Source organism: Scyliorhinus canicula, chromosome 12, assembly GCF_902713615.1.
Source record: "Scyliorhinus canicula chromosome 12, sScyCan1.1, whole genome shotgun sequence".
Classification (NCBI taxonomy): domain Eukaryota; kingdom Metazoa; phylum Chordata; class Chondrichthyes; order Carcharhiniformes; family Scyliorhinidae; genus Scyliorhinus; species Scyliorhinus canicula.
Window position 1 is genome coordinate 118799770 of NC_052157.1, and position 14365 is coordinate 118814134.

At 48.7% G+C, this 14365-nt stretch overlaps 1 protein-coding gene across 5 annotated transcripts in view; it reads right to left on the reverse strand.

Annotated features, from left to right (window-relative positions):
* LOC119974723 (septin-5-like) overlaps positions 1-14365 on the reverse strand; it is a 239204-nt gene that overhangs the window by 204884 nt on the left and 19955 nt on the right. For 2 of the 5 annotated variants that reach the window (XM_038813888.1, XM_038813887.1), the window contains exon 1: positions 5723-5866. The exons of 1 other annotated variant lie outside the window; for it this stretch is intronic. The gene's annotated coding sequence lies outside the window, so the exon portion shown is untranslated. Of the gene's footprint in view, positions 1-5722; positions 5869-14365 lie in introns of those variants that run through there. 2 more of the 5 variants (XM_038813886.1, XM_038813889.1) reach the window with 2 other exon arrangements.

Here is a 14365-nt window from a genome sequence, read left to right on the forward strand (position 1 = left end):
TGAAAATGCCTTCAATAAAATGTTTTTTAAAAAACCCGGAACCTGAAAATATCTGAATTCGGTCCCCCTTGGCAACTCGAACTTCTCCTAAGATTCCTCAAGCCTCGCGAACCTCCCCCCTATGAATAGGTCCCCTGTACCAACTCCTGAACATTGCATCCATCCTTCCTAGTATAAACCTGTGGTTCCCAAATATTGGGGCCAGTACCAACATACTCGGGATACCAAAGTGCCGTCTCAATTGATTCCATATTTTGAGAGATGACACAATGACGGGACGGTGCCTACCCGAGGGAAACGGGAATAGGCCGTTGCCAGAGCCTTAAAGTTCAACCCCACACATGGGGCCTTCTCCACCTGCACCCAATCTGACCCCTCTTCGCCCCACCAGAATCTCACCTTCTCCACGTTTGCCACCCAATAATAATAGTACAACAGGTTTGGGAGCACCAACCTCCCCACCCTCTGCTCTCTCTCCAAAAGGTCCTCCAAATCCTCGGTGCTTTGCCTGCTCAACCAAATTCTGAAATTCATTTCTCCACTCGCTGGAAAAAAGCCTGAGGAAGGAATATTGGAAGGGACTAAAAACAAATAAAGAGCAAACATTCATCTTCATGGTCTGTATCCTCCCCCCAGGGTCAGCGGTGGGGCATCCCACCTCTTCAAATCCTCTTCGACCCCCTTACCAGACTGGCCAGGTTCCATTTATGCATTATGATCCAGTCATGGGCCACTTGAATACCCAGATAGCGAAAGCTTATCCTGGCCAGTTTGAATGGCAGGACTCCCAGATTCACATTCCTACCCTGGGCATTCACCGGAAATATTCCACATTTCGCCACGTTCAGTTTATACCCAGAAAATGCACCGAACTTCCCCATTAGATCCATTATTTTCCCCATGCACTGCAGCAAGTTTGAAATGTATAACAATAAATCATGAGCATACAGTGAGACCCTATGCTCCCTAACTCCCCTCACAAGGACCTTCCACTCTCTAGAGCCCACAGCGAAATGGCGGGTTCAATAGCCAATGCAAACAACTGGGAGGGTGGGCATCCCTGCCTTGATCCCCTATGCAACCTAAAATACCACAAATTCATCACATTCATCCCCACACTCGTCATGGGGGCTGCATATAGCAACCGCAGCCATGAAACAAAGGTCGGTCCAAACCCAAACCTCCTCAGAATCCCGAACAGGTCCCTCCATTCTACCTGGTCAAAAGCCTTCTCTGCATCAATTGATATGGTAACCTCCATCATTCTGCCCCTCAGCGGGTTCATACCACATCCTGATGTTGCTTGACAACTGCTGCCCTGAACAAACTCCATCTGGTCCTCAAGGACCCTTCCAATCGCCTCGCTAACACCTTAGCCAATACCTTCATATCTGTATTCAGCAGGGAGATGGGCCTGTGAGACCCACACCTTGTCAGACCCTTATTCCTCTTTAGGATCAAAGAAATAGAAGCTTGCCCAAGTGTGGCTGGCAAAGCCCCCCCCCCCCCCCCCCCCCCCGGTGCCAACGACTCATTTTACAGATCCAGATGGGGCACCAACTTTGCCAAAAGCTGTTTTTAAAATTCTACCAAAATCCATCCTGCCCCCGTGCCTTTCCCGATTGCACCAACCTTACACACTATATCATCTCCTGTATAGCCAATGATGCCTCCAATCACTGTCTCTTTCCATTCTCCACCTCCGGAAACACCAACCCATCTAAAAAATTCTCCATCTCCATGACCTCCCTATCCGGGGCTCAGGTCTGGACAACCCCGGATAGAAGGCCTCAAATGCCTCATTAATTTTTTTCTGGCGTTGTCACCAAGCCTCCTCCTGCCTCCCTCACCTGTGCAATCTCCCTTTGTAGCAGCCTGCCGCCTCAATTGATGGCCAGCTGCCGACTAGCCTTCTCCCCATACTCATACTGAACCCTCCTTGTGTGACGAAGCTGACCTACTGTCTTCCCTGTCGTCAGTAAGTCAAACTGCCCATGAGGTTTCTTCCGTTCAGCCAGCAGCACCCTAGCCAGAATCCCGAGTACCGTTCATCCACCTCTACAATAGCATCCACCAACTTCTGCCTCTCCTCCCTCTCAGCTTTGTTCCTGTGGGCCTTATAAGATATAACCTCTCCCTAGACCACCGCCTTCAATGTCTCTCAGAACCTGGAGGAGGAACCTCCCATTCTGATTAAGTTAAATACAGTTCACCAAGCCCGCCTTCTCACAGAACTTTTTATCTGCCTGGAGCACTGAATCAAACCTCCACACCGGTCTCTGCATCTGGCCTTTTCCGAACCTCAGATAATGCGGTGCCACAGCTCCACCACACGGCTTCGGTTTACGAGCCTTCCCTTTTAGCATGGCTACTCCAACCTGGAGATCAACACATAGGTCCCCACAAAGGTCCCCACCCAAACTGCCCAAGCTACCCCTCCACCACTCTGCTTCCAAAACCTTACTCCTTCAAAATGTCCCTCCCTCGCCCCCCCCCCCCCCCCCCCCCCCCCACAGTTCCCTCTCCTCCTCGCTCCAGCAGGAGCATAAAATCCAAAAACCTGTACCATCTCCTCATCGACCCAAACCAAAGCAAAAGTGAATGAATTGATCATCAACAGTGCTATCAAGCCGCACTTACTCAGCATTACCCTGCTCAGCCACTCAGTTTGGGTTCCGCCAGGGCCACTCAGCTCCTGACCTCATTACAGCCTTTGTCCAAACATGGACAAAAGAACTGAATGCCAGAGGTGAGGTGAGAGTGACTGCCCTTGATATCAGGGCAGCATAAGGCCAAGTGTGGCTTCATAGATCCCCAGCAAAACTGGAGTCAATGGGCATCAGGGGAAAACCCCTCTGCTGGTTGAAGTCATACCTGGCATAAAGGAAAATGGTTCTTGGAGTTGGAGGTCAATCATCTCAGTTCCACTATGTCACTGCAGGAGTTCCTAAATTCCTAGCCCCAACCATCTTCAGCTGCTTCATCAATTACCTTCCTTCCATCATAAGGTCAGAAGTGGGGATGTTCGCTGATGCCTGCACAATATTCAGCACCATTCACGACTCCTCAGATACTGAAACAGTCCATGTCCATATGCAGCAAGACCTGGATAGTATTCAGGCTTAGGCTGACAAGTGGCAAGAAACATTCCTGCCACACAAGCACCAGGAAATTAATATATTGGAAATGGTAAATGACTTGGAAATATATCTCCATTTCTTCACTGTCGCTGGGCCAAAATCCTGGAGCTCCCTCCTTAACAGTACTATGTGCGTACCTACACCTCAGGGACTGCAGTGGTTCAAGATGGCATTCCATCTTCTCAAGGGTCATTAGGTAGGGATGGGTAATCCTAGCCAGCGATGTCCACAACCCGCAAATGAATTTAAAAAAATAAAGTCATGAGATTGTACAGTTCTAAACAAACAAAAATAAATTTGACTACACAAAGTCAGAAAAGTGAAATAGTTTACAATTTCTGCCTTATACTCCAACATTCAGAATTAAGATGAAGTGGTAACATTCTTAAGGTTCAGGAGCAGAGGAACCTGGGTATATATGTGCATAGATCTTTGAAGGAGGTGGCAGGACTGCTGCAGTTCATGAAGCATAGCGTATATTGGAAGTGCGATGGAAGCAGGTTCAATCGAGCTGTTCAAGTGGCATTAGATGATTATTTGAATAGAAACAATGTGCAGGGGTATGGGGAAAAGCCAGGAAAATGGCACAAAGTCAAAGTACTCATTTGAATTGCCGGTGTGGGCACGATAGGCCAAATGGCCTTCTTCTGTGTCATAAGATTTCTGCGAATTCGAAATTAACAGGCAAATTGTAATCAAATATATCACACTGCACATTAAATGGCTGATGCAAACAATACAGATGCCATGGATTTCTCTGCAACATACCCAGATGTCAGTGACAACTGTGAGTCACAAAGTCTCATTAAAACCTTCAGTTCAATCACTCCTCCTGAGATTGCATTCCATGGCATTCACAAACCCGCACTCCTGTCTCTTTCCAACTCTTTCACAGAATGCTAGGTGCACTAAGCTGCCGTTAGGTTTCTCTAAACTCCAGTGAACTCCAATGGTTCCTGGAACTTTGCTGAGCCCTAACTGTCTGGAGTCTGCTAACAGTTCCCAGGGCTTCACTGGAAGCTGCCAACCAAACAACGTCCAAACTGTAACCAAGAGCAGGACTGGATAATCTCCATGGCACATTTGACCCTAACTGTCTGGAGCCTGCTAATGGCAGCAACCTTTCAGTTCAGCCTCGTCTCCTGCTGCGAAACACTCCGATAAATTGAAATGCAAGGACCTTCTTAAGCTACACTCATCTCTATGGGTGCATTGGGTGGGATTTTCCAGCCATTCCCACCAGCAGGATCTTCTAGATCTACGGACGGTGATCCCTGTCGTAGGCTCCCCAGCGGCAGAGGGTGTGAACAATGGGAAACCCCGTTGACAGTAGCGGGATCTTCAGGCCATCTCTGTCACCACAAACATAGACCAGCCCACCTGTAGCCTTTGAGGGATCACTGAATGCTTTTAAACTAATTCAACTTGAACTCCCAAAACAAAACACCTTTTTGGATGGCACTTCTTTTGAAGCAGTGTAGACATCACGGCCGGGATTCTTCGAGCCCGCGCCGGGTCAGAGAATCGGCAGTGATGCCGGAGATTCCTGCCACGTCGCTCTGACGCTGGGACGGAATTCTCCGGCCAGAGAATCGGCGCCAGTCGCGCGTGTGGTCAACGTTGAGAAAGGCCCCCATGGTGATTTTCCGCGATCGACCCGAGTTTCCGCCGAGTTCCACCGGCGTGGTTGCAACCTGGGTTCCACTGGGCGGGAGCTCAGACCCGCAGCCACGCTGGCCGTCCTGGTGGGGGGGGGGGGGGGGGGGGGGGATCAGACTCCAGGGGGAACCTCCACTATAGCCAGGTCCGCGATCGGGGGCTACCGATCGGCGAGTGTGCACGATCCAGAGGTGCCTACCTTCTTCCGCACAGGGCCGCTGTGTTGCTACGCCATGTTGTGCGGCACCTGCACGGAAACGACCACCACATGCATGCGCCACCGTGGAAATGCCCACCACACGCATGCGCAGACCCGCGCTGGCAGTGCAGAGTCGCGTATCAGTGCCGGAGCGGTGCGCAGCTCTCCGGCACTGTGCTGGGCCAAGAGGCTCGTTGACGGCGGCATGAAACACTCCGGTATTTATGCCTGAGTCAACATTTGCCCGAGATTTTGGAGAATCCCGGCCCACGTCTCCAGCTCAGTAAACCCATCTGCTCTCCTAGCTGTTAACCCCTTAAGTCATCATGGCCCCCAACCTTTTGAGTGTAATCGACTCCAAGCTGCTTTAGTTGCATTTATCTAATTTTCAACCTTAAACTAAAAATTACCTCTCAAATATTAAAATGAACCATAAACTAGATATTTGCAACACATGGGACGTTGATCAAATTGGACAAACAGAATGATTCTGATATTCTGGCTGTTCATCTGAATACCAGAATAAATTATTCCAGCAACAAAACTTATCAGCAGAGAGTTAAGCAAGAGCAGAAACACCTGTAAGAAGAAACAACAGCTCATAAATGTGTCCAGCGCATGTTTACATATACAGAAAACTCAATAAAAAAACATTTATAAAAAAAAATAAAATGTTTACATATACAGGATACGATCCTAAGTAGGCACAAGAGGTTCCACTTACTCGGTGTCCTTTACAAATCTGAATCTCATATGCTGTTGTTAGTATTTCACATTTACTTTACCAGTGATATAAAAGCCAAGCAGAACAAGCACCATCTGTCACTTGAACAGCCACCCTCCAACCCACAATACACATCTAAGACTGTCAGATGACCTTGACGCACTCATCAACTAATTAATCGAATTAAATCTGCACAAAGGCATCAACAGATGGTTGACGACAACAGCTCACAGACCTCCCTCTGCTGGATCACCTTTGCTATTGGACTAAACCCATTCCATGCAATCCATGAAGTGACATTTCCAGCTCCAGCCAATATCAACTAAAAAGAGATATCTAGTTTGCACCATATCAATTGTTCTGAGCACAGGGAGCTCTTTGGGTTAAATGCAGCGATGGATCTCAGAATGTTTATTTCTTCTTATTGTCAGCGTTCTAGGGCCTCATTAACAGATTGAAACTCTGCAGGGAGGCATTAGAGTCAGCTTTAATACAGACAGCTGAACTTATTACGAGCTGCTCCTGAATGAAGGAATCGCATAGCACAGAGGGTGAGCTAGCAGGAACAGTCACACTCTTTAAAATTAGCAAAGGAAAGTGTTGGAGCTGAAGCTTATAATCAGAGAGGTTTATGTGGATGGAAGACTAACCTTCAATTTAGCGAAGTCACTTGCAAGTTTTCAAAATAGAAAACAAATTTATTGTTCGATATAAAGGTCACGTAGTTCCTGTATTTCACTCTGCGGTGATGGCAACATGAATTTAAACCAAACGAGCAAAGGGACATTTTACCAAATCACAATTCAAATATGAAATTTCATCCCTCGCCCTCTCATCAACATTGGGAATTCAGGCACAGAGGCCTTTATTTTTAAATGGAAAATCCTGTTGGCACCTTGGCCAGATTCCCCACGAGCACCTCCTGGCATGTGAAGTTCCACATTGGGAGCACAGATTCACAAATTATACACTCAATTCCACCTCATGTGGATCTGCTTCACCTGCCTGAAGTCATCTTGGCAGAATTCAACCCAAACGATTTTCAGGCGCCATTTTGGGTGACTTTGGGGAGGTATTTCCCGCCGGCTTTTTAAAGAATGTTCTTTATTGTTCCAAGCAGGCTTACATTAACACTGGAATGAAGTTACTGTGAAAAGCCCCTAGTCACCACACTCCGGCGCCTGTTCGGGTACACAAAGGGAGAATTCAGAATGTCCAAATTACCTAACAGCACGCCTTTTGGGACTTGTGGGAGGAAACCGGAGCACCCGGAGGAAACCCACGCAGACACAGGCAGAACATGCAGACTCCGAACAGACAGTGACCCAAGCCGGGGATCGAACCTGGCACCCTGGAGCTGTGAAACAACAGTGCTAACCACTGTGCTAGCATCATTTTGTTGGGCCTTGGGGAGTTTCTCCCCGGTCCATCACATACTTAGAAATTTTTTCAGCAATGGGGAGCTGAACTCGCCCAGCGATGCTAGCTCCTCAGAGATCGGGCCACCGTTTTGAAAGGGTGCCCTGATCTCTAAATGAACTTGGTCCCCCATGCCCTCCACCCACAGACAATGGCATCTCCTGCACATATGGAAATTACCCCCCCCCCACTCCAAGTGCAGGCACCCCACTATGAGGTCACTGAGGGGCCGCCCTTTTCAGCCTCCCCATCCCCCTTTCCAGCCCTCCTTTCAAGAGCCCCACCCCTAACTTTTGAGGCCCCTTCATACCCGCCCTTCATATCCCCCCCTCATCCCCACTTTCATGAGCATGGCCTCCTCAGGCCCTTACTCTTGGCAGTGCTACCCGGGCAGTGCCCCATCTTGCCTGTCTGTGCCACCCAGGCACCCTGGCAGTACCAGGGTGTCAGTGGCCAAGGTGCAAGACTGGCAATGCCAAGATTCCCAGGTGCCAGAGGGAGAGCCAGGGTGCCACCCTGCACTGTCCCTGACCATCTGGGGTCTCCAATGGCCTGGGAGATCCTCCAGGTGCCATTCCACCTGGCCCACGTTTGTGTGGACCAATACTAAATGGTGTCCGGTCAAAGCCTCGCTGGGAAGGTTATTAGTTCCTGGGAGCTCAGAGAATCCAGCAAACAATATTTAAATGAGCCATTGCAATGTCTCCCGAGATTCGGCTGAGCATCGCGCACCTCACAACTTGTCTCTCGAAACACCATGTCGAGCGCGGCGAGGCCAGTAAATCGTGCCCCACAGTTAGAGTTCCTCTTTCTATCAAATGAGAGGAAAACTCTAATTCCAAATAATGCACACTTTCAAGTATCACATGAACAGATAAAGGGTCAGATTCTGAAGTGAGGCTGCTGGAAAGGAGAATTACCGACCCAGAAAAAAAACAATCTTTTAATCGTACCCCAACGATGTTCAAACAGAATCACACCAGGACCTAATCTACAAAACCATGATATTACTGAGCCCGTTGTGACATCTCGTTGCACCCTTTCCTCTTAGAACTTAAAAAAACAAAGGTTTGTGAAAGGCTTATGAAGTTAAGAATGATGCAGACAGAGGGACTGTCAAAATAAGAATTTTAGGTGTTCAGGAGAGCAGGAGAAAAAGGAAGGTTAAAATCAAGAAGAACACCCACATTGGGCAACCCTGGCCTGATCATGAGGGCATAATAAATGTAAGCTTGGCAGTGCCAACCTGGCACTCTAGCAGTGCCCATTCCAGTTGGCAGTGCCACTTGGGCATCTTCACAGTGCTGGGCTGACACCCAGGTGGCACTGCCAAGGTGCCAGGCTGGCACTGCCAGGCTACCCATGTGGCACCAGCAGTGCCAGGGCACCACCCTGCCCAAAAGGCATGCATCTGGGGGCCTCTGATCCAATTGGAGACACTCATTGTGCTGTTCCATCTGGTTACCGTTTGGCCGCAGGAGATGACACGGGCAGTATGTGGAACCGAAGCCAACACTGCTCGGGTGGCGACCGCAGTGGAAAAGCTGGAGCATGACGTTCGCATCTTGAGTGGTGGTGTCTTAGGTATGGCTCAGTCTGTTATGACCGTAGCTGAGTGCCTCGACATATTGTCTCAGTCACTGAGGTACGTGCCCCTTACGCAGGTGGGCATTTACGAGGCAGGGCATGGCCCAGTCACTGAGGAGCATCTCTGAAGGCGTTGACGCTATGGTGCAGACAATGGGGAGCCGCGAGGCCTGGCAGAACGCCTCAGAGGCCTCTGGAGCCCCAATGGGCACCATCAGTGAGGAGGAACCGCCGGAGGCCCGCACGGGGGCCTTCCACCAATGAGACAACGGCGGTTTCTAGTTCTTCCGAATCCACCGAATTTACCGCAAGCCCACGGATAACCTCATGATGCTCCACTTCTCCAGCTTCCACCCTAAACACATTAAAGAAGCCATCCCTATGGACAAGCCCCCCCCGTATACACAGGATCTGCTCAGACGAGGAGCGTAACAGACATTTACAGACGCTGAAGGATGCCCTCGTACGAATGAGATATGCCGCTCGACTCATCGATCGACAGTTCCAACGCGCCACAGCAAAACAACGCACGCACCTCCTAAGACAAACACAGGACACAACCGACAGAGTACCCTTTGTCTTCCAGTACTTCCCCGGAGTGGAGAAACGATGACATCTTCTTCACAGCCTGCAACACGTCATCGATGAAGATGAACATAGTCATCCCCCCACCCCCACTACTTGCCTTCAAACAACCACGCAACCTTAAACAAACCATTGTTTGCAGCAAACTACCCAGCCTTCAGAACAGCGACCAACCACACAACCCTGCCATGACAATCTCTGCAAGACATGCAAGATCATCGACATGGGTACCACCATTACACGTGAGAATATCACCCACCAGGTACGTGGTACATACTCATGCAACTCAGCCAATGTTGTCTACCTCATACGTTGCAGGAAAGGATGTCGCGAAGCGTGGTACATTGGTGACAACATGCAGACGCTGGGACAACGGATGAACAGACATCGCGCGACAATCGCTGGGCAGGAATGTTCTATTCCAGTCGAGGAACACTTCAGCAGTCAAGGGCATTCAGCCTCTGATCTCAGGGTAAATGTTCTCCAAGGTGGCCTTCAGGACGTGCGACAATGCAGAATCGCCGAGCAGAAACTTATAGCCAAGTTCTGCGCACGCGTACGGCCTCAATCGGGACCTGGGACTTCATGTCGCATTACATTCACCACCCACCATCTGGCCTCAGCTTGCGAAATCCGACCAGCTGTCCTGGCTTGAGACAATTCACACCTCTTTAACCTGGGGTTACCCCATCTCTGGATCTGTAAAGACTTAATCACCTGCAAATGCTCGCATTCAAAGCATTGTCTGGCTTCTTTGACTTTGTCTATATATATGTTTCTGGAACATACCTCTTCATTCACCTGAGGAAGGAGCAGTGCTCCGAAAGCGGGTGATTTGAAACAAACTGTTGGACTTTAATCTTGTGTTGTAAGACTTCTGACTGTGCTCACTCCAGTCCAACGCTGGCATCTCCACCTCTGCACAAGTGAGGGCATGGGTTTCATGATAACTGGTCTCCGCCTTGGTCTCAGGCCGCCGCACCGGCATCATCAACCAGGACCTCAGTGGGTATCCCTTGTGCACTAAGAGCCAACCCATCATCCTCGGATAGTCTGCGAAGAGACCAGGGATCTCGGGTGTCCCAGGATGTAGCTGTCATGCATGCTCCCTGGGTAGCAGCACACACGTGCATGATTGGAAGGTGGTGGTCGGTCGCACACAATTTGAACATTCAGGGAATGGAACCTCTTCCTGTTAAAGAAGGGCACTCCCTGATGCCCTGGTGCGCAGATGACAACATGTGTTCCATCTGTTTACCCCTGGACCTGGGCATCCCGGCAATGGTGGAGAATCCTGCAGCCCAGGAATCTTGGTGGGTCCGGTCCAGATAGAAGGCGATAAAGTCTGATGCCTGTGGTGATATGCATCACTGTGAATACACAAGGGGTTAATGTAAATATACAGAGACTAGCTAGACACTAGAGGGAGCACCAGAGACATCATGACACAGACATTCAACCAATAGGTCAGTAAGATGAAATGGAAAATGAAATGAAAATCGCTTATTGTCACGAGTAGGCTTCAATTAAGTTACTGTGAAAAGCCCCTAGTCGCCACATTCCGGCACCTGTTCGGGGAGGCTGGTACGGGAATCGAACCGTGCTGCTGGCCTGCTTGGTCTGCTTTAAAAACCAGCGATTTAGCCCAGTGAGCTAAAGATAGGACACGACCAATGGGCATTCACGACACACACAGAGGTGACACTACCACAGGAGGGCATTACACCCACCCATATAAAAGACACAGCACACATGATCTTCCTCTTTCCAGTGGAGACACTTTGTGAGTACACAGGGTTGATTTGAAACACATCACACCCACCACGTGGATTGTAGCAGACTGGTTCGTCAGTCCGAATAGCTACAGCAGGATTAACTGGAGAGTCGAATCCAAGTCGGAGAATTGCTAACAGTTTAATAAACGTGTTAAAGCTATCTGCAAGTCTGAACCTTCCTTTGTCAGAGTGCACATCAAGGAAGCAGCTTATGCTACGTCACGAGCATAACAAAACAATGCCCAGGCATAAAGGCATCCGTTACCTCCTGGATATACCTGTGGGATGAAGATTATCGCAGAGGGCCCCGCTCGAGCCCTGGAATGAACCAGTTGCATAAAGGTTGAAGGCTGCCGTGACCTTCACAGTCATTGTAGCAGGTGTCCTCTTCCTCCAAGGGGTGCCAAGTCCGTGGGGTTGTGGCACAAGTACTGCACTGTCTGATTCCTGAGATTGAGTCTTCTGTGGCACATGTTCTCCGTCATCTCATTAAAAGATCAACGATGCCCGAATACCTTAGACTCCGGAGCCCTTGAGCTGCATGTCAGAAAATGGAAATGGTTACTCACCTCCTCACTTCCTCTCAGCAGCCATTGGACCAGCTACATGTTTTTGAAAAGGAGTACTAAACGACGCCCGTGTGACTTCCCACTGGGGGGGGGGGATGTGTAATTTCCAGGAGGCCGCTCTGTTGGACTTCAATCTCGTTAATCAGATTCAAATGAATGCAAATGAGGATTCATGATATGCTCGCCATCTTTGCGTGAGATCTGGAACTCGCCATCGGGAGCGGGCCGGGTGAATTGCAAACTGGTTCGCGAATTTCAATTTTGACCTTTCTCACTATTTATCTGCCACGCCCAGACCTGCCCTGGTTGGAGCACCGTGGTTAACTCGCGCCCCAAGTGGATTCCGGCGAGCAGCGGCGATTGGGGCATTGCGCAAGGTCGGGGATGGGGGGGAAGTGTTTTTATTTAATTAGTTGGTTTGGCCTTTTGCTCCCCTCCGTTGATACTGATTTCAGAAGGTGAAGAGCCGGTGGGACAATTTCGCTGGATTTTCCCAATTTGCACATGAATAAGGAGCAGTTGTTTTTTCAGGTGTTGAATTTTGGTCTAATTGTATCTTCTGTCCTGATGATCTGGAAAGGATCTGACAGAATGCGAAAGCCCGATTGTCGTTGTTCTCTGTGGGAATATGGAACCTGCCCTCCACACAGGTGACCTTCTCTTCCTGACCAATCATGTAGAAGATGAAATGAAATAAAATGAAAATCGCTTATTGTCACAAGTAGGCTTCAATGAAGTTACTATGAAAAGCCCCTAGTTGCCACATTCCGGCGCTTGTACGGGAAATGAACCGTGCTGCTGGCCTGCCTTGGTCTGCTTTAAAAGCCAGCTCTTTAGCCCTGTGCTGAACCAGCCCAGTTAGCAAAATTGTGGTTTTCAGGATTGAAGGACGAAAAATTCCAATAGGACGCAGGGTGCCAAAAATTAATGAGACGGAAAGTGGACACATAAAATTCCTGACAAAAGGTGACAACAATGCTGTTGATGACCGAGGCCACAACAAACAGGGGTGACACTGGTTAGAGAAGAAAAGTGTTGTGGGGCCAGCACGTGGGTTTGTACCTTACATTGGACCTGTACCACGCAGGAAACCCTTTTGCAAATTATCTTCTTGGAGGGGTGGGAATTTGTAAAGTCAATAAAACCATTTGTTTAATCTGAAAAAGAATCGCGCCCCAAGATGGTGGGTATATGTCAATTTGCTCAGGCCAATTTAATAGTGCAAAAGGGGAAAGATTCTTAGTGACAGGATTTACTCCCATTTGGAGACAGATGGACTTATTGGCGAGAAGCAGCATGGATTTGTGAAGGGGACATCGTGTCTCAGTAACTTGATTGAGTTTTTTGAGGAAGTGACGAAGATGACTGATGAAGGAAGGGCAGTGGATGTTGTCTCCCTGGACTTCAGTAAAGCCTTTGACAAGGTTCCTCATGGCAAACTGGTACAACAGGTGAAGTCACACAGGATCAAAGGTGAGCTGGCAAGATAGATACAGAACTGGCACAATCATAGAAGACAGAGGGTGGCGGTAGAAGGATGCATTTCTGAATGGAAGGCTATGTCTAGTGGTGTCCCACAGGGATCAGTGCTGGGACCTTTGTTGTTCGTAGTATAAATAAATGATTTGGAGGAAAATGTAGCTCGTCTGATTAGTATGTTTGCAGATGACACAAAGATTGGTGGAGTTGCAGATAGTGAAGATAATTTTCAGAGGATACAGCAGGATATAGATCATTTGGAGACTTGGGTAGAATATGGCAGATGGAGTCTAATCCAGACGTACATGAGTAATGCATTTTGGAAGGTCTAATACAGGTGGGAATTATACAGTAAATGGCAGTACCTTTTGGAATATTGACAGGCAGCAAGATTTGTGTACAGGTCACTGAAAGTGGCAAGACAGGTGGATAAGGTAATCAAGAAGGCAAACGGCATGCGTGCCTTCATTGGCCGGGCACCGAGTATAAAAATTGGCAAGTCATGCTACAAGTGTTCAGAACCTTAGTTAGGCCACATTTAGAATATTGCGTACAATTCTGGTTGCCACACTACCAGAAGGAATTGGATGCTTTGGAGAGGGTACAGAAACAATTTACTAGGATGTTGCCTGGTCTGTAGGGTATCGACTATGAGGAGAGATTGGATAAACTCGGATCGTTTTCACTGGAACAATGGAGGCTGAGGGGCGACCTGATAGAGGTTTACAAAATAATAAGTGGCATGGACAGAGTGGATAGTCAGACACTTTTTTCCAGGGTGGAAAAGTCAATTACTAGGAGACGTGGGTTTAAGGTGCGAGGGGGAAAGTTTAGAGATGTACGAGGCAGGTCTTTTACACAGAGGGTGGCGAATGCCTGGAATATGGTTCCGTGAGGTGGTGGAAGCAGATACAATAGCGACGTTTGAGACACATCTTGACGAATACATGAATAGGATGGGTCTCGAAGGATACGGGCCCCGGAAGTGCAGAGGTTTTAGTTAAGATAGATATCATGATCGGCGCAGGCTTGAAGGGTCGAAGGGCCTGTTCCTGTTCTTTATTTGTCCTTTGAAGTGGTTTTGCTCCAAAGGAGACAGTTCTAAGACATTAATTTGCAAAACAAATGCATTATTCAGGTATAGAGAGCGGAGCTGCACCTAACAGCATCTCTCACTTTAAACAGCCTGGCACTGACACTGCATCTGCACATGCGCATGAAGTGCTCTC